This window comes from Dromiciops gliroides, chromosome 3, assembly GCF_019393635.1.
Source record: "Dromiciops gliroides isolate mDroGli1 chromosome 3, mDroGli1.pri, whole genome shotgun sequence".
In the NCBI taxonomy this organism is placed as follows: Eukaryota; Metazoa; Chordata; class Mammalia; order Microbiotheria; family Microbiotheriidae; genus Dromiciops; species Dromiciops gliroides.
Genome location: NC_057863.1, coordinates 204,329,401 through 204,348,442, shown reverse-complemented (window position 1 = coordinate 204,348,442; position 19,042 = coordinate 204,329,401). Strand labels below are relative to the sequence as shown.

General features: G+C 37.0%; 1 long non-coding RNA gene and 1 pseudogene across 1 annotated transcript in view; one reads left to right on the top strand and one right to left on the bottom strand.

Annotated features, from left to right (window-relative positions):
• The window catches only part of LOC122750372, a 199,848-nt gene that overhangs the window by 121,849 nt on the left and 58,957 nt on the right, over nucleotides 1-19,042 (top strand). The window lies entirely within an intron of this gene.
• Nucleotides 9,601-11,571, bottom strand: LOC122750371 (annotated as a pseudogene).

The following is a 19,042-nucleotide window of genomic DNA, read 5'->3' as shown; positions in this document are numbered from 1 at the left end:
AGTGTTACTTTCTTCGTTATTTTTGTCTCTTTTTCTTGTGTTCGTCTCATTTCTTTTCCCAATTTTTCTTCTATCACTCATCTCTTTCTTTAACTCCTCCAGGAATTCTTGTTTCCTTGCATTCAATTAGTACTTTTCTTTGATGTTTTGCTTGTAGCTGTTTTCACATTGTTATCTTCCTCTAAGTTTATGTTTTGGTCTCCCTTGCCATCACAGTAGCTTTTTATGGTCTTTTGTTGGTATTGTTATTGTTATTGCTATCATCATCATCATCATCATCATCATCTCATTTATTTCCTGGCCATTTCTTGATTTTGAACTTTATGTTAAAGTTGTGAGGCACTGTTTCAAGCTTTAGGCTTTTTTTGTGCTGCTGTTTTTAGAACTAATTCTAGGACTCTGCAAGTTTTGGGTGCTTTTAAGATGGTGTGATCCAGGCAAAGGTGAGGTCACTAATCTCTTTATCTGCATTCTGGTCTTTACCAAGGAATGGCTCCTGCTCCCCTGCTGCTACAAGCATTAATGTTCCTCTCCACCTTTGAACTGTGACCAGGGCCTCTGCTCCCTTGTGTCTGACCAAAAACACCCCCTCTGCCCTAGAACTGTGATCCTCAATTACTTAAGGGCATTAGAGTTTCCACTCAGGACCAGCTACACCCAGTGTCAGCAAAGGATCACCTGTAATATCTTTCTGGCCAGTTGTTCATTCTCCTTACTATGTCTGTGCTGAGAGATACAAAAACTTCAGGTGCTACCACTGCCACTGTATTGCTTCCAAGGCCCAACACTGGTGCTTCTATGGTCCTCCAGACTGGCTCCCGCCCCAGTATCACAGGCATTTTATGCCAATCTCCTTAGTTGTCTTAGGTCAGAAAAATGTCTCACTTTGACCCTTTGTTGGCTCTGCCACTCCTAAGTATATTTGAGGAGTTATTTTAAAGTTGTTTGAAAGGGAATGTTTTATAAATTATTTTTTAAAGAAACATAATAATTTCTCACTTTTTCCTTCAGAAAAAAAGAGCTATTACAGTATGGTATAGTTCCATTTTCTTTCTTTAAAATTCTCATAAATTAGTGAATTACACATCTCTTGGTGAAAAACCATTGGTTTTAGAATTAGAGACCATATATAAATCCTAGTTCTGGTAGTTACTACCTATGTGAAGGGGCCCAGTTTTCTTCTTTGTATAAAAAGGGATTTTAGCCTAGATGATATGTAGTATTCCTTCTAGCTCAAAATCTGTGAACCTTTTTTCTAGCACAATTTGCTATATGAGGAGTATAAGACCTGATTAGTTCTGAAAGAACAGAAACATTTTGAAAAAAGATCCAGTTTATCAAAGTTGAAACATTTTCAGGGGATATATATAGATATATAGATATACAGAAAAAGCATTCCTTATGGACAGATGTATGTGTATATGCATGTGTGTATATCACACATATAGACACAGAATGGACAAAAAGACACTAAGCAACCCAGATTATTTATATAATAACCTCATCTGTTATAAGTCTCATCTCTACAGTACTAACAGATGATGAGATTCCCAGGAAGATCAAAATAGAAATGTTCATTTCACAACACTGCCAACTCATCAGAATGGCAGTCCATAATGAAAAGTATGTTCAGAAGCTTGCAGTCATCCAGTACATAATGGAAAGAATGATGTGTGAAAACTTCCCATGGGATATTTTTTATGGCAAGTGAAATAGCACTGAAGGTTGAGACTGTCAGATGAAAATAATAGATGGCTTTCCCCCTCCATATCTCTTCAACTCCTTGTATTTTTTAAATTTATTGATAGATTTTCTTTGGAAAAACAAATAACTTGTAAAAAAAACCCCAAGATGGAACATTATAAGGTATATTCCTTCAAAAACAGTGTATTAATTGCTATGAGAAAGAAAATACGTATCTGTTACTTTTGATCTTATGGAACTAACATTGAACACTATATCTGTACAGATTTTGGTGCCTCTCCATATTGACTTCATTAACATTGTTTTACTCATTGTACCATTCTTTTGACAATGCTTCCTTCATTCTACATCACATCATACAAGCCTTCCCATGATTTTCTGAATTCCTTATATCCTTATATCTGAATTCCTTATCTTGGAGTAAAAATATATGACATTCTTATTTTGTGGTTTCTATGATTTTGTTTAGTCAGTCCCCAATTGTTTGACATATATTCGTTGCCAATTTTCTGTTATCACACAAAATGTTACTTTGAATATTTTTGTCTACATGTATCTTAAGGTCAAAGGTTTGGACAATTTAATAATCATTCTTACGTGATTGCACATTGTTTTTCAGGATAATTGAATCGACTCATAGTTAATGCCTATCAATTCAATTGAATTCAACTGACTCATTAATTGCCTATGATATAATGAACATTGGGGATATGAAGACAAAACCAAAATAGCCCCTGCCTGCATGGAGCTTAAATATAAAATATACACAGATAAATATATAACGTGTAGTTTATGCAGGAAGAGAAATCAAAAGTTTAGAACGATCAGAAGAAGTTTCTGAGAGTAATTGGCATTTGATTTGAATCTTAAAGTATGTGGTATAGGTGTAAGAAGAATGAGAAGAAAGTATGGTTGTAGAAGTACATTTAAGTCTGCAAAATTGTCAAAGTACATCCTCTGAGAGAGTCTGAGAAAAGTCAATTTGATGTTTCAGTTAAGAAATCATTAATGACCTTTGAAAGAACAATTTCAATAGAGTGATGAGTGAGAAGACAAATTTCAATGGAGTAAGGAATGAGTATAGAGAAAGTAAATTAGAGAAGTTGTGATAATAACTTGAGATTCTTGATAACGTGAAGATACTTAAAAATAGAGTAACTTCAAAGAGCTATAAATTTAGAAAACAAAGGTATCGAGGCAGCTAGGTGGTACAACGGATAGAGCATAGGCCCTGGAATCAGGAGTACCTGAGTTCAAATCCGGCCTCAGACACTTAACACTTACTAGCTGTGTGACCCTGGGCAAGTCACTTAACCCCATTGCCTCACTAAAAAAAAAGAAAAGAAAAGAAAATGAAGGCATCAAATAAATGGAAATTTTGGAAGTTGGTTTTTAATAATATAGTGTTTTAAAATTTACTGAATGAAGTTACTACGGCCACAAATATTTTTGAATAACAATTAAAAACTTGGCTTCTTTTATTCTTTTCTTAAAATAAAAGGCATTGGGCCTTGTTTTTTTAAAAAAATATAATACTAACTTAAATGTGTTTTTTAGTATACAAATATCAATGTTTGTTTTATTAGCATTAGAAATTAGGCCAAATATACATTTGTTTATTGAAATGCACATTTAAAAAATCAATTTCTAAGGTTTTGTAAATGACTGCAGATGAGCCACACCTGTTTTACATTTTCTAAAACAAAATCCAAGCACTGTAAAAAATAAAAAGCCAGTAGAAAATATCGTGTTCTGGCTACACTAAGAAATTCAAATACTCTCATATAACAAATTTGTAAGGTTTATCTTCCAAATTGTTCAAAATAAACAGGTTTTTGTATATGTTTTAATGAACCCCAGGGTCAGGGTTCATTCCCTTAACATCATGCTTAATTATTAGGGTAATTAAGAACACCAGTTAATCATAAAAAAACTCAAAAACCAGGTTTTTTATAATTCTATTAGCAATAGTTTTTTTTCCCCAAAAAAACTGTTTATGATACTTGTGGATGAGACTCAAAACCATTCAGCAAGTCAATGGGAGATCCCTGAGTGAAATCAATGCCTTAACTCATATTACTATGGTGTGGTAGAAAGACCATTGATTGGACAAGGAGTCAGGAAAGTTCTTGGTTTCAATCCCATTTTTCACATTTATTTGGGGGTGGGGTGATCAGAGAGGAAAGATTAAAAATAGAACGAAATTTTTAAAAAAGAACTATACAAATCCTAAGGTATTTAAAAGGATTTATGTTTATGTATCCTTAGAGGATAAAGCATAACTGCTCTCTGAAAAAAACAAAAAAAACAAAAAACAACAACAATAGCAATAACCAACATTTACATAGCACTTCAGAATTAACAAAGCTGCCCCCAAATATGTTCTTTTTTTTTAAATTTTTTAGTGAGGCAATTGGGGTTAAGTGACTTGCCCAAGGTCACACAGCTAGTAAGTGTTAAGTGTCTGAGGCCGGATTTGAACTCAGGTACTCCTGATTCCAGGGCCTGTGCTCTATCCACTGCACCACCTAGCTGCCCCCAAATATGTTCTTTTGAGAAAAAAAAATGTCCAAAAAAGAAAGAAAGAAAGACAGAAAGAAAGAAAGAAAGAAAAAAAAAGAAAAGAAAAGAAAAGAAAAGGAAAGAAAAGAAAAGAAAAGAAAAGAAAAGAAAAGAAAAGAAAAGAAAAGAAAAGAAAAGAAAAGAAAAGAAAAGAAAAGAAAAGAAAAGAAAAGAAAAGAGGGGGCAGCTAGGTGATGCAGTGGATAAAGCACTGGCCTTGGATTCAGGAGGACCCGAATTTAAATCCAGCCTCAGACACTTGACACTTACTAGTTGTGTGACCCTGGACAAGTTACTTAACCCTCTTTGTCCTGTCCCCCCCCAAAAAAAAAAAGAAAGAAAGAAAAGAAAAGAGAAAAAAAAATGTTAACCCAAAGGTATAGTCCTTAAAGAAGAAAGGAAATCTTTCCAAATCCATATTTAAAGATAAAATGTTAATTTGGTTACATAATATCCAAAATAATTTTAAAATATCAAAGCAATATTCTTAAGCTTATTTTGATATTGGGCTCAGCAGCTTAAGTGTATTAAAGAAACAAAACAAGGATAACTTCAGTGAAAAGCCTTTCCACTTCTATAAGACTCTTACTTTTTCCCCTTATTGTGTCTTAGCATGAACTTTCCCTTGATTTCTAAGACCCTATTTTCTAATATAGCACTTAGGGTAAGCTCCTGGCTTTGAGAAATGAGCAAAATGATCTAAAGTAAGATCAACATTTTAATGAAATATAAACATCAAGTAATAAGGAAGCATGTTTACTGAATAAATTAACAGAAACACATGGCCATGGGGTGAAAGACAATTTAGATGAAAATGCTATAAAGTAATTTTCAATCCTGTAGCTCATTAAGGGATGCATAGACAGATCATCCCCCTGATTAATGAGTTATTTAAGTTGAATTTTGTATATCAAGTTTCTGACTGACAAGGCATACTTGTCAATCTCCATGTAGTGGCATCTTGATTTTGTGAGTTGGGAAGTGTTGCTTTTGGAATTGGGTAGTAGGTAAGGAGTTGGTCAAAGCTAAGCTATGCTTGAAAGTTATTTTTCTAATGGCACTGAATAAATAACAAATACTTTTGAATAGGATTGTTACCATCTTCATTATCAATATGCAGTAGGCTAGGTCCTCATTCTTCCACCTTTTAATCTGTTGTTTTAGTTTCTAGCTTTCATATTGCCTTCATGGTATAGCATAGAAACTTTACCTGGTGAAAAAAAGAAAGACAAAAATTCATGGTTTAAACACAAAGGAGCTGCTTGTAGGTCTTGATAGCTCTACAAGAAACAGATGTCACCACAGTCACTTCCTGCCAAGGAGAGAGCAGGGGGTAAGAGAGGAATGCTGAGACCGTAAATGAGATAACATGTTTGTGGTGTTCATGCTTGTGTACTAATGAAGCAAGTGATAAACAAGTGATAATGAGTGGACCATCTTCCTAATTCTTCATAGAAAAATGTTTCCAGCATTAAAGAACTTTATGGGGTTATTCTAGCTGCTGGGATGACTCTTCAAAATGTTAGAAAATGGAGCTACAATCCCTCTACAGCATCATAATTGCAGTGTAAAGCTGGCCATATTCAGGGTCATAGGATCATATATTATAAGGCAGGGTGGGACCCAAGAAGTGATCTAGTCCATTTCCCTCCCCCCCTTTTTTTTTAGATGAGGAAACAGACTGATAGAGGTTAAATAACTTACCCAAATTGCACAGGTAGTAAATGGAAAAGGAGGTGGGTATCTGAATTAGAGGTTTAGATAAATGACCCTTCAAACTTTAAATCTTTGATCCAAAGGTATTGCTTTGCAGTAATCAGTAAAAAAAAGTAATGGACCAAGGTTAAACTGAATTCATTAGAAAATATTTGGAATAAACAATATGAAATGGTAATCTTTACATACCTCTGAATTTGGATCTTTTTAAAAAAGGCCCTTCGTTTTGTCTTTCTTGCATCTTAACCATATTTATCAACAGGGACAACCTCTCCCACAGCCTACATGCCTTTCTTAAACAATTAATGTTTTTCATATGTCAGCATTGCTGTTGCCATTATTCCTACAGTATATTCATCTTCTTAGTAATTCTATCTTCTTTTTCATCTAGCATGGTTCTGCTGGACCATTTATTTATTTTATTTTTTTGGCTTACCTCTTGGATCCTCTACATCTGTGAAACACTTTCCTGTTTACAAGCCCCAAGTATAATTAAAGGAACTATGGGTACTTGCAAGGAATGCAGAAATTCTGGCTTCAGTCTCCAGGCATAGGTTCACTTCCCAGTCACACTTATTATTTGCCATTTTTTTCCTGGAATGCTGCATGAGAGGTGATACGTTCTTTCAATATGATCAGTCTCTTGGATGAAGAAATATTCACCACATGTAAATCTTCAAGGTAAGGGAAACAAAGGCAAAGAAAAGAAAATAGAAAGTTCTTTTCCCTGGTAGTTGGACAGCAGCAGACTTTTGCTGAGGTCTGCCCCCTCCCCTTCGACTTCAGGCCATGGGTCATAAAGATTGAGATATGCCACTGTGTATACCACCCTGGCCTGAATTAATACTATTTCCTGCTGCAGTGAGAAAAATCCAAATCCACACACTGCTGGCAGTTTGGCCACATTTATGGAAGGTCTGCTTTGTTCAAGTGTTTCAAGCCACACATGGACTTAATAATGAAACAATTCCTGGCTTGATAGCTGACTTCAAAGATGCAAGATTTAGTCTCACCAAAAGACATCTTACTCTCAGGCCCTTCTTCTACCCTTTATTTATGTCTCTGAGTGTCTACTTCTGCTCTGAGTATGTGTTTACATCACTTCAGACTTGGAGATTATCCTATGTTACAAGGTTGGATCAAACCACAGCTTATATGGGACATCTCCCAAAAATGTTAGGTGCTGTAGAATTAAGACATGAATCATTCTGTTGAAGGCAGCTCTTCTTTTCAAGTCTGTAATGAACCAATGACTCAATTCAATGTCAGAATTCAGAAAGAAAGGATTTGGAGGAGAAAGGCAAAGAGAACTATACCAGAGTAGACAATGAGCCTATCTCAGTCACTTCTCAAACTGTCCCCAGAGCTTTGTTGTAAGCCCCAAGATTGTGGGCTAGGGAGGAAGAGATGGAGAATAATAAAGTTCACACCCTGTTTTACTCATTTATGATGCAAAGTGGCTGAGGTACCACAAGGCAGAAGTGAAACAGGACTGTGAAGGTTGCTGGTGTCATCAGAAACAAGTCCCACAACTCCTGTGAAACAGCCTGGGTATGATGAACTGCATTTGGAGTGAGAGGACTTAGTTTCAAGTCCTACCTTAGGTGCTTAATAACCTATGTGACCATGGGCAAATACCAGCATCCTCGGGCTTTAGTTTATAATCTGTAGAAGGAGGTGGTTGACTTAGATCACCTCAAAGTTCTCTTCTAACTAAATCTCTGATCCTAAACCATCACCACAATTGGATATCAGTGCCAAACAATGTATCATACAACTATTTCTCAGGAAAAAAAAGAGTTTGTGAGGTTGAACATTTTAAAGATAAAAGTTCACAAAGATATTTCTGTCAGTAGAGATCCAAAGGCATTGTTGAAAGGAATTAAAATGTTATCCTTTTTCTATTCTAAACACAAACCCCAATCTTATCCCTTTAGTGCATTTTACACACAGCTGCTAAATTGATACTCTTCAAAAGCAGATATGACCATGTCATCTCCCTACTCAGACATATTCAAAGGTTTCCTATTGTCATTCATATAAAATACAAAGCATTTAAAGGCACCCCCCCAAAACACACACACACACACACACACACACACACACACAAACCTCCCATAGAATAGCAAGGAGAGATAAGGGTTTTTTAAAATATGAGCAATACAAAGAAATAGAAGCAAACAATAGAATGGGAAAGACAAAAAAGCTATTCAAGAAAATTAGAGTTATCAATGAAACATTTCATTTTAAAATGGATACAATAAAAGACAAGAATGGTAGGGACTTAACAGAAGTAAAAGAGATTAAGAAGATCTGGTAAGAATACACAGAAGAATTATACAAGAAAGTTTTTAACATCATGATAATGGCAATGGTGTGGTTACTGGAGAATAAAGTCAAGTGGGCCTTAAGGAAACAGTGCTAACAATGTTAATGGAGTGATGGAATTCTACCTGGGCTATTTAAAATTGTAAATGATGATGCTGTTAAAGTGTTGTACTCAATATACCAACAATTTGGAAAACCCAAAAATGACAACTAAATTAGAAAAAATCAATTTGTGTCCCAAACCTAAAGAAGGGCAATGCCAAAGAATGTTCACACTACTGAACAATTACACTCATTTCACAGAACAAGATTCAGCTGAGGCTTCAGCAGTATGTCAACCAAGAATTATCAGAAGAGTAGGCTGGTTTTTGTTTTCCGTTTTGTTTTATTTTTTTTTGTGGGACAATGAGGGTTAAGTGACTTGCTCAGGATCACATAGTTAGTAAGTGTCAAGTGTCTGAGACTGGATTTGAACTCAGGTCCTCCTGAATCCAGGGCCAGTGCTTTATCCACTGTGCCACCTAGCTGCCTCCCCTCCCCCACCCCTCAAGTAGCCTGCTTTTGAAGAGACAGAGGAACTAGAGACCAAATTGCCAACAGTTTCTGGATTCTGGGGAAAGCAAAGGAGTTCCAGAAAAAAAAAAATAGAGACTTCTGCTTCATTGACTACACTCAAGACTTTGATTCACATAACAAAATGTTACAAGTCCTCAAAGAGATGGGAGTTCCAGATCTTACTTTTCTCCTGAGGATCCTGTATGAGGGCCAAGAAGAAATGCCAGGCTGGACAAGTCAAAAGCTGGATTTAAGGTTGCTGGGGGAAATATCAGTGATTTCTAATGTGTAAATGATACCAGTTTTAATGGAAGAAAGTGAAAAGGAATCAAGAAGCCTCTTGATGAGGGTGAAAGAGGTGAATGTAAAAGCTAGCTTAACATTTAACATTAAAAAAACCCCTAACATCTTGGCTACTGGTCCCATCACTTCTTGCAAATAGAAAGAGAAGAAATGGAAGTAGTGTCAAGTTTTATATTCTCCGCTTTAAATATCACTGCAGATGGAGACTGCAGCCATGAAATTAAAAGCCACTTGCTCCTTGGAAGGAAAGCTATAGCAAATCTGGATAGCTACTAAAAAACAAACATTTCCTTGCCAACAAAGGTCTGTATAGTTAAAGCTATGGTTTTTCTAGTAGCAGTATATGGCTGTGAGAGTTGGACTCTAAGTTTGAGAGCCACAGAACTAACATTTTCTTTCTTTTTTTTTTTTTCAGTTTGGTGAGGGGGCTTGTTAGAGGTGAGAAAGGTCGTTCTGTACACAGATGATCAATATTAACAGATGCTAATTGACCAGACTGGACAGAGACAGACACAGACACAGACATCTTATACTCTCCCCCCACCCGCCCAGCAGAGCATGGCACAGGGAGCCCCTCGATGACATCCTGGGTTTGGTAACACTTGGTCAACAGGCGGGATGGCTGGCGAGGGGCAGGTCCTCAGTCGGGAGGGGGTGCCAAGTGCCAGGCGATGCCCTCAGAGCACGAAGAGGGGCACCCTGGAATGGGTGCTTGTGGCTTTGAAGTCCCTGGGAGAAGCTGAGGTGGGCCTGCTGGTCTCCTCACACATCGCTCAGGACTTTGCAGGCAAACTCAGGCAGCATGAAGGCCACGCGGTGGATGTCGGAGTTGTAGTATTTGAGGTTCGTTTTCTCTACTTGTTCCTGAGTCAGCTGCTGCACCGGCTCCCGGAAGTTAGTGCTCGGTTGCTGCGGAACATGAAGCCAATCTGGCCGCTGGGGTAGGTGGGGATGATGCAGTAGGCACATTCCACCACAGGGAACAGGGACTTGCAGAAGTGATGCATCTCCTTGATGAGGTCCAGATGCAACCACTGGCACTCACCCTAACAGCAGAGGATCCCGGCATCTCTCAGCGCTGTCTTCATCAGCTGGTAGTAAGACTTTGAACAAACTCTCGGCAGGACCCATGGGGTCCGAGGAGTCGGTGATGATGACATCGAAGGCGTACTGGTTCTGTTGCATGAATTCAAGCCCATCTCGAACGTGCAAGGTCAGCTTGGGACTGGAGTAGCTCACAGCCATGCCTGGCAAATACTTCTTAGAGACCTAGATCACGTCCTCGTTGATCTCACACTAGACCACAGACACCAAAGATGGATGCTTCACTACCTCCCGAAGGACGCCCCCGTCCCCACCACCAATGATGAGCACCTTTCGTGGGCTGGGATGGCTGCAGAGGGGCAGGTTGGCAGTCATCTCCTGGTATGAGAATTCATCACTCTCTGTGCACTGGATGACTTCATGCAGCACCAGGACATTGCCGTAGGTCTTACTGCGGAATACCAGGATCTCCTGGTAGCGGGAGCGCTGGTGGTGGAACAGCTCGTCCACCTGCAGGGACATGGCCTGGCCCGGCCGCAGGCTGCACGTCTCCCGGAACCAGCCCTCGCGGATGGCTGGGGGCCCGGGCTCCATGGCGAGGCCGGGGGACGCACAGGCCGAGGCGGCTGCAGCACAACGGAGCCTGCAGCGCCCGCCCGTCTGCCCTCCCGCCAGCCGGTGCCACAGCCTAACAACTAACAGTTTCAAATTGTGTTTCTGTAGAAGATTTTTGAGAGTCTCTTGGATGGCAAGGAGATTAAATCAGTCAATACTTAAAGAAATTAATTCAGACTATTCACTGGAAGATCAAATAGTGAAGTAGTCGTCTTTCACAGTTAATCATCCTGACAATATTGCTATTAATGTATACAACGTTCTCCTGGTTCTGCTCACTTTAACCTCGCATCCGTTCCTGTAATTCCTCCCAGGTTTTTCTGAAACCATATTGCTTTTTATTTCTTATAGCAGAATAGTATCCCATCACAAAATTATAGTACAACTTGTTTAGCCATTCCTCAATTACTGGGCATCCCCTCACTTTCCAATTCTTTAGGTCTGCTATAAATATTTTTGTACAAACAGGTGTGTTTCCATTTTCTTTGATCTCTTTGGGATACGCACCTGATAGTGATATTGCCAGGTCAAAGGGTATAAACAATTTATAGTTTTTTGGGCATAGTTCCTAATTATTCTCCAGAACATATTAGAGTCCCATTTCCACATCCCCTCCAGTATTTGTCATTTTCCTTTTCTGTCATGTTAGCCAATTTGATAGACCTTTTTATTTTCCAAAGGACAGACGTATAAATGAGCAAAAATTAATGTACTTAAATATAATGTAATTTAACCTATTTGAATGCTTGTTTTCTACTGTATAGTTCTATTTTAGTTCACTCTGAAGTCATTGAGGTTCATAACTACTAAAGCCTTTTGAAAATTTTCTGTAAAATGGAAGAAGCTTTCTTCTGTATATGTTTCATTTTAAAACAGTAATAAGAGTTATCCTTATTTTGTTTTCTTCCTGAAAATAAGAAGAAAAAATAGGAATAAAAAAGACCAATTAGTGAGAATTTTCTTCTGAAAAGTAATGAGATCTTTGTTTTTAATTGTGTGCGTGGGTGATTGAAGGAAGGTTGAGAATGACATTTGCTCTTTTTATATCACTATGACAGTACTAATGCAGTAAGGGAAAGATGATTTTAAGTTTGTTCCTCACCCTCCTCCACTGCACTCCCAGCAGTGGTGATGAATTTATATTGCTCCATTCTCTCAATAGGTTCTCCTTGTGACAAAAGACATTCATTTTGAAGGATCCTTTACTGAGTTTAGGGGTGCAAATCCTGACCATCAACACAGTGAAATAAAAATCTTTGTCTTAATAGAACCAGTTTAGGCAACCAAGTGACTTTTGTTGAGAGCTGCTAAAATATATTATGATTTAAAATGAAAAGCCAAATAAATAGTGCTCTATTACTTGCCTATAATGAAAGTGGAAGAATAATTCAGAAGCCATAGCTACCCACCACATACCAGAGCTGAAGCTCACTTACTTCATAGCTGAAGTGATAATATGGCCCTGATTTAAAAAAAAAATACTTTTCAGAATTCCCGGGGAATGAAGCACATACCTTCCTCTCCTCTAATCCAACAAAATTAATAATGAGTATTTATGTAAATCACAAGACAAAAATATATTAAGATAATTTTGAAGCTTTCAGTGAAGTATAAATAACAACTGTTTTACATACTTAACAAAAGTTCATCAAAACTCCTTAGCCAAGGAGAATCTCTCCATATCCTTAGTCAAACAGACAGTTTGAAGATGACCCTTCTAAATATTATATATCATATGAGATTTAAACCCAAAGATCAGGACATTCCAGTCACATAGATCTGAATCTCCTTCTCCAGAAAGAAAGAAAAGGGAACAGGAAGGAATGCTCTAACTTGATTACACTAAAGAGGAGAGAGATGTAATTCCCTTACTTGGACAAAATCTTAGGTATCCAGGATGCTGGACTTAAACAACTAGTTTACAGGAGTGATTGAATACCCTCTGGGCTATAAACGAGTGTCAGTATGTTCTGATGCTAATAATTGGTATAGCAGGTTTGGTTAGAAGCCAGCTCCTGGAGTGTGTGTGATAGAATATATTGAGAGCTGGATTTGAGGGTGTGGATGATGGAAAGAATGGAACAGCTTGGTGCTGAAGTGGATAAAATGCCAAGCCTGGACTCAGAAAGACCTGCATTCAAATCCAGCCTGAGATACTTGCTAGCTATGTGACCCTGGACAAGTTGCCTATCTCTGTTTACTTCATTTTCCTCATCTGTTAAATGAGCTGGAGAAAGAAATGGAAGACCATTTCAGGATCCTTGTGAAGAAAATCCCAAATAGGGTCACAAAGAATTGGACATGACTGCAACAACAGAACAAGAACAGGGTGGGGCAAAAGTCACAAAGAGGTTTCAATATTTAATAATTCCTTTATTTTTTGTTTTTAATTACAATAATATAACATCATATGTGTATGTGTGTATACACACACATGATGCTATGCTATTTTCACACATAATGTAAATTCATTTCATATATGAAATGAATTTATATTGTGTGTGAAAAATAAAATTTCATAAATGGTGAAAAACAAAGAAAAAATAACTTTCCAAAAGTCATTAAGACATTGTGACTTTTGTCCCACCCTATACAATTTGATATAAATATAGAAGGAAAGTGATTAGTTAACACAAATATATAGTATACACACAAGTTAGTAGACTATGAGTCAGTTTGTATTAATGGGATATGTTTTTGATATGGCTCTTTGAGGGATTTGTTTAGTGCATTCAGTTCCAGATCCCTGGAGATAATTGGACTGCCTGGTCTCTGCATAGTCCCTGACCAATTTTGTTCCTTTAAATTTAGGAGTTCAAGGACTCCAGTTCTATTTAACCACCTAATTGTCAGATTAGATTTTACAAAGGAATATTTGTAGACAAATTCTCATAGCAGTTCCCATGAATTCTTTTTTTTTTTTTTTTTTTTAGTGAGGCAATTGGGGTTAAGTGACCTGCCCAGGGTCACACAGCTAGCAAGTGTTAAGTGTCTGAGGCCAGATTTGAACTCAGGTACTCCTGACTCCAGGGCCAGTGCTCCATCCACTGCGCCACCTAGCTGCCCCCCCACCCATGAATTCTAAGGCATTCATATCTGATTACAACAGTTTTGAGGCTTCACTGGTTTCTGAAGAGAACACTTGAATCAATGTGAACCCCCCAGAGCCAATGTCAAGATATTTATGTGTTTATGTAGGTATCCCCGTCATATGTGGGCATGTGATCAGTTGAAGGAATCAGAAATATTTAGCTTCAGCAAATTAAGATTTAACATAAACAAATTTTATCTGTGCATCTGAAGACTGGGAATCAAGACTAAATTTGTTGTAAGTAGATTCTAATTACTATAGGAAAAAATTTAATTTACATCTAACAATAATAACTTGCATATGTCTGTTGCTTAGACTTTTAAAAAATCTTGTTTCTTTACTTTTTATTTTAGGGATGCAGGGCAATGAGGGTTAAGTTACTTGCCCAAGGTCACACAGCTAGTAAGTGTCAAGTGTCTGAGGCCAAATTTGAACTCAGGTCCTCCAGAATCCAGGGCCAGTGCTCTATCCACTGCACCACCTAGCTGCCCCCTATTACGTAGACTTTTTAAAGCACACTCTTATTTGTTCATTGTACAGCATCCTTAGGAAGGGCAGGTTTATCCCCATTTTATAGGTGAAAAAACTGAGTTCTACAGACATGATTCTAGCTTCACAATATCTCTTGCATCTAAACAAATCTGCATGATGTAGCCTTCTTTTCACTCACATGTCTACTTCTCCATCTCAAGACTTCATTACATAGACTATGCTAATAGTTTCTTGAGTGATATTCCTACTTCTAGTCTCCCTGCTTTCTAACATAATATTCTTAAAGCACAAGTAAACCATTTTATTTGCTTTCTAAAAAAAACAAAAAACAAAAAACAAAAAACAACCCAAGAACTTTTGTGGTTGCTGATTGCCTTTTGAATAAAATCCAAAGTTGTTAGCCTGGCATGTAAAGCTCTTTAAAATCTGACTCTGGCCTACATTTCCGATGAGACCATAATGTTTCCCAACACATATACTATCTACTAACCACACTAGAATATTAGCTCTACCCTGTCCTTAATATTCTACCTCTCATCTTCATGCCTTTGTTATAAAAATGTCTATGAAGTTTGGATGTCTTTCCCTGTCATATCTGCTTCTCAGACTCCTTCTTACTCTTTGCCATCTCTTTCTTGAAACCTTCCCTATTCATTGTCCCACCTACCCCTGATTATTTGTATATTATCCCTCCCCAAATTTACCTTGCTTGTACTTATCTTTCTATATGTTATACCTCAGTAGGAAGTAAGCCCTTTAAGAGGAAGGACTGCCTCAGATTTATCTTTGTATCTCTGGTGTTTAACACATTTCCTTTCATATGGTAAACTTTTTAATAAACTTTTATTTAATTGACTAATCAATCATATAACTGGTGTAAGAACTTGGGCTTTCTGACTCCTAATCCAACTAATCTCTTTCATATTTCTGTCATTTAACTTTATAGAATCTAAGTTTTAGAAGAGGCATTTAAAGCAATTCTCTAGTCAAACTAATAACTCATCAAAAATCCCTTCCAAAACCAAAACAAAATATTAAAAAACCTGATAAGAGATAATACAGTCTTTGCTTGAAGACTTCCAGTTAAAGAGAAGCTAGTACCTTCTAGAACAGCTCATTCCATTTTTGGATTTTTTTTCAATGGCACATTTTTAATCTCACCATTGCATCTTGTCATTTCTAGCTTCCTTCAAGACTTACCTCAAGTGCCACTTCCTTCAGGAGGAAATCCCTGATTGTTCTCTATCCCCTCTAAATTACATTACATATACATATAATATATATGAATACATACAAACATACATATATGTACACATACATGTACACATATACATATATACAGAAAAACTTTCATTTTCTGTCTTTATATTCTTAGCATCTAGTACAATGTTGGACTCTTAAATCTTTGTTGTATAATTGAATTGACATGATAGATATGTCCAAATTGAAGAGTTTTCATGTGCAAAGTATTATATTCTCTTTTCTTGACCTCAGTGGGAAGAAGTAATATCAATGAGTAGAAATTATGGGGCTGGGGGTGAGTTAGATTTTGTTTTAACACAAGGAAACACTTCTTAATTATTAGAGATATCTGGAAATAGTGAGTTCTCTTTCACTGTTGTTGAGTAGTTATTCAGTCATGTTCAACTGTTTGTGACCATTTGGGGTTTTCTTGGCAAAGATACTGGAGTGGTTTTGCCATTTTCTTTTCCTGCTCATTTTACAGATGAGGAAATTGATGCAAAAGGGTTAAATGATTTGCCAAGATTCACACGGCTAAGTTGTCTAAGATCAGATTTGAACTCAGGTCTGCCTGACTTCAGGTTTGGTACTCTGTCCACTGTGCCACATAGTTGCCCCAAATAGCTGATGGTTGTATAATCTCTTACTGGTTTTTGAGAGGGTGATATAGATATAGTTTATACTTTGTATAAGGTTTGGACCAGATGACCAGTAAGGCCCCTTCCAAATTGTCAATTTTATGATGCTTTAATTGTGATAGAATTATTTCCTTTGATGACTCATTCTGTCAACAATTTTATGTGCACTCTAAGTGTGAACATTCTAACTATCACTGCTGATCAGTTACCTGGGATATTGACTGGTAAAGCAATTTGCCCAGAGTAACATGGCTATTATATGTCACAGACAGAACTTGACCTTATTTCCAGATTCTGAAGGCAGCTCTCTATCCACTATGCCACAATTCCTCTCACAGAGAAGCATATAGGATTTTAAAATGACAAAGATGGGAAAATGTACAATTTTTATTCGATTTCTTAAATTTCAAATTCAGTTCAACAAAACAAAATTTATTAACCACCTATTACCTACAAAGCACCAAGAACACAAAGATAAAAATGAAATAGTCCCAGACCCCAAGGATCTTAAATTCTGTTGGGGAGAAAACAATCTGTACTGTACAAAGATAAGCATAAGACAGGGTAAGGACTACATGTTACCAAGGACAGACTTAGACAATGCGGGCTATAAGCTAATTCAACTCCAAGATAAGAGAAAGCTACTTGCAGCAGGTAAAAGCTGAACTGAACTTTAAAAAAGATAAGGAATCTGACAGACAGAGATAAACAGGAGATGGATTCCAGTATATAGGTAATGGTATGTGCAAATGCATAGAACTGTGTGACAAGTGTGGAAAATAGCTGATAGTCCAGTATGGCTGTAGACTACATGAAAGAGGAGTAACCTGAAATAAAGATGAAAAAGTAGGTTGAAGTCAGACTGTGGAGGGTTTTAAATGCTAAGCTAAGAAATTTGTATTTTTATTCTATAAACACTAGGAAGCCCTTAATGTTTTTATGAGCAAATGAATCATATTACAAGAAAGTCCCTTACAAAAATTAATTTTTTGAAACTACGGTATGTGAAGGATGGATAAAAGAAGAACTGACAAAAGAAAACAACTGGCAAAGAGATCAATTAGGAAGATATTTAAAAAATCCAAGTTTGTGGTGCTGAGGGCCTGAGCTACAATGGTGAAAGTATAAGTGGAGAGAAAGGCAAAGCTGAAAGAAATATGAAATTGACAGGACTGGACAATCAATTGGCCTTGAGTAGACATGAGAGAGCTACAAGGATCAAAGATGATTCAAATGTTTGGAACCTGAATTACTAATGAGTGGTATATTAACCAGAAATTTTAAAAATGGAAGGAGGGATAGATTTAAGAGAAAATATTATGAGTTCAGTTTTGGTTTTGTTGAATTTAATTTGCTAACAGGACATCCAAAAAAAGGTATTTGGAGCAATAGCTTGAATCTGGGAAAAAGAGTAGTGCCAAAATATAAATGTGAGAGTCTTTTGCATAGAGATGATAAAAGAATTCCCAGGAGTGGAAAAAAATCACTAAAAGAAAATAGAGAGAATAGAAGAGAGCAGATGATAAAGCTTCACAGGACACTGTGACATTGTATCCAGGAGATGCATGTCAAACCAGCAAAGAAAACTGAGGAGATTAAAGAGGAGAACCACACTAGCGCAATATTATGGAAGTCAAAGGCAGAGAGACTATAACAGAAGGTGGGTGTGGTTGATGTTGGCAAAGGCTCGAAAAAGATCAACCAAATAAAGACTGAGAAAGGCCATTAGATTTAGCAGTCAAAAGATCCTTGGTAATCTCAAAGAGGGAAATTTGGCTCAGAAGCCAGAATGCCAAAGGATTAGTAAGTGAGTCAATGGTATGGAAATAGAAGCGGCAGCAAGTGGATACTGTTCTTTCTATGGGGTTTAGCAGCAAAAGGGAGAATAGTATGATTCCTTTGACAGTTGTTTGGTTATTTTTCAGTTGTGTATGACTCTTTGTGACACATTTGAAGTTTTCTTGGCAAAGATAGTGGAGTGGTTTGATATTTCCTTCTCCAGCTCATTTTACAAATGAGGAAACTGAGGAAAATAGGGTTAAGTGACTTGCCCAGGGTCACACAGCTAGTAAGCATCTGAAGCTAAATTTGAACTTAGATCTTCCTGACTCCAGGCCCAGTACTCTATCTACTGTGGCACCTGACTTCCCCAACATTTGTTGTTATTGTTACTCAGTTGTTTCAGTACTTTCAGTCATGTACAACTCTTCATGACCCCTTCTGGGATTTTCTTGGTAAAGATACTGGAGTGACAGTATCTTTGACAGTACCTACGACAGTAGCTTGAGGGAAAGGAAAGATCAACTAAACATTTTTGTTTATTATTAATTTTTAAGTTTGAGGAGACCTAACCCTTACCAGTAGGAACATTTGGGTGAAAACAGATTTATATTTAGGTGAAAAGAGTTCAGAGAGAAAAAGAATGCATGTGATTGATTCATTTGTAAATCTGTCTTTCTGAAATTTCAACCCATTTCCTCTAGTGTTGCCCTCTGCAAACAGAAGAAATCTAACCCTGTTCTATGAGAGAGCTTTCCAAATAACTTGTAGACTAAATAATAACAACTTCTAGTTCTTTTTATACATATTTTATTTATTTATTCACTTATTTATTCATTCATTCATTCACTCATTTATTGACTGATTGATTAATTTGTTCATTCATTCATTCATTCATTCATTTAATTATTTGCTTATTTATGTATTTGTTTGTTTGTTTGTTTATTTTTTGGTGGACCAGTGAGGGTTAAGT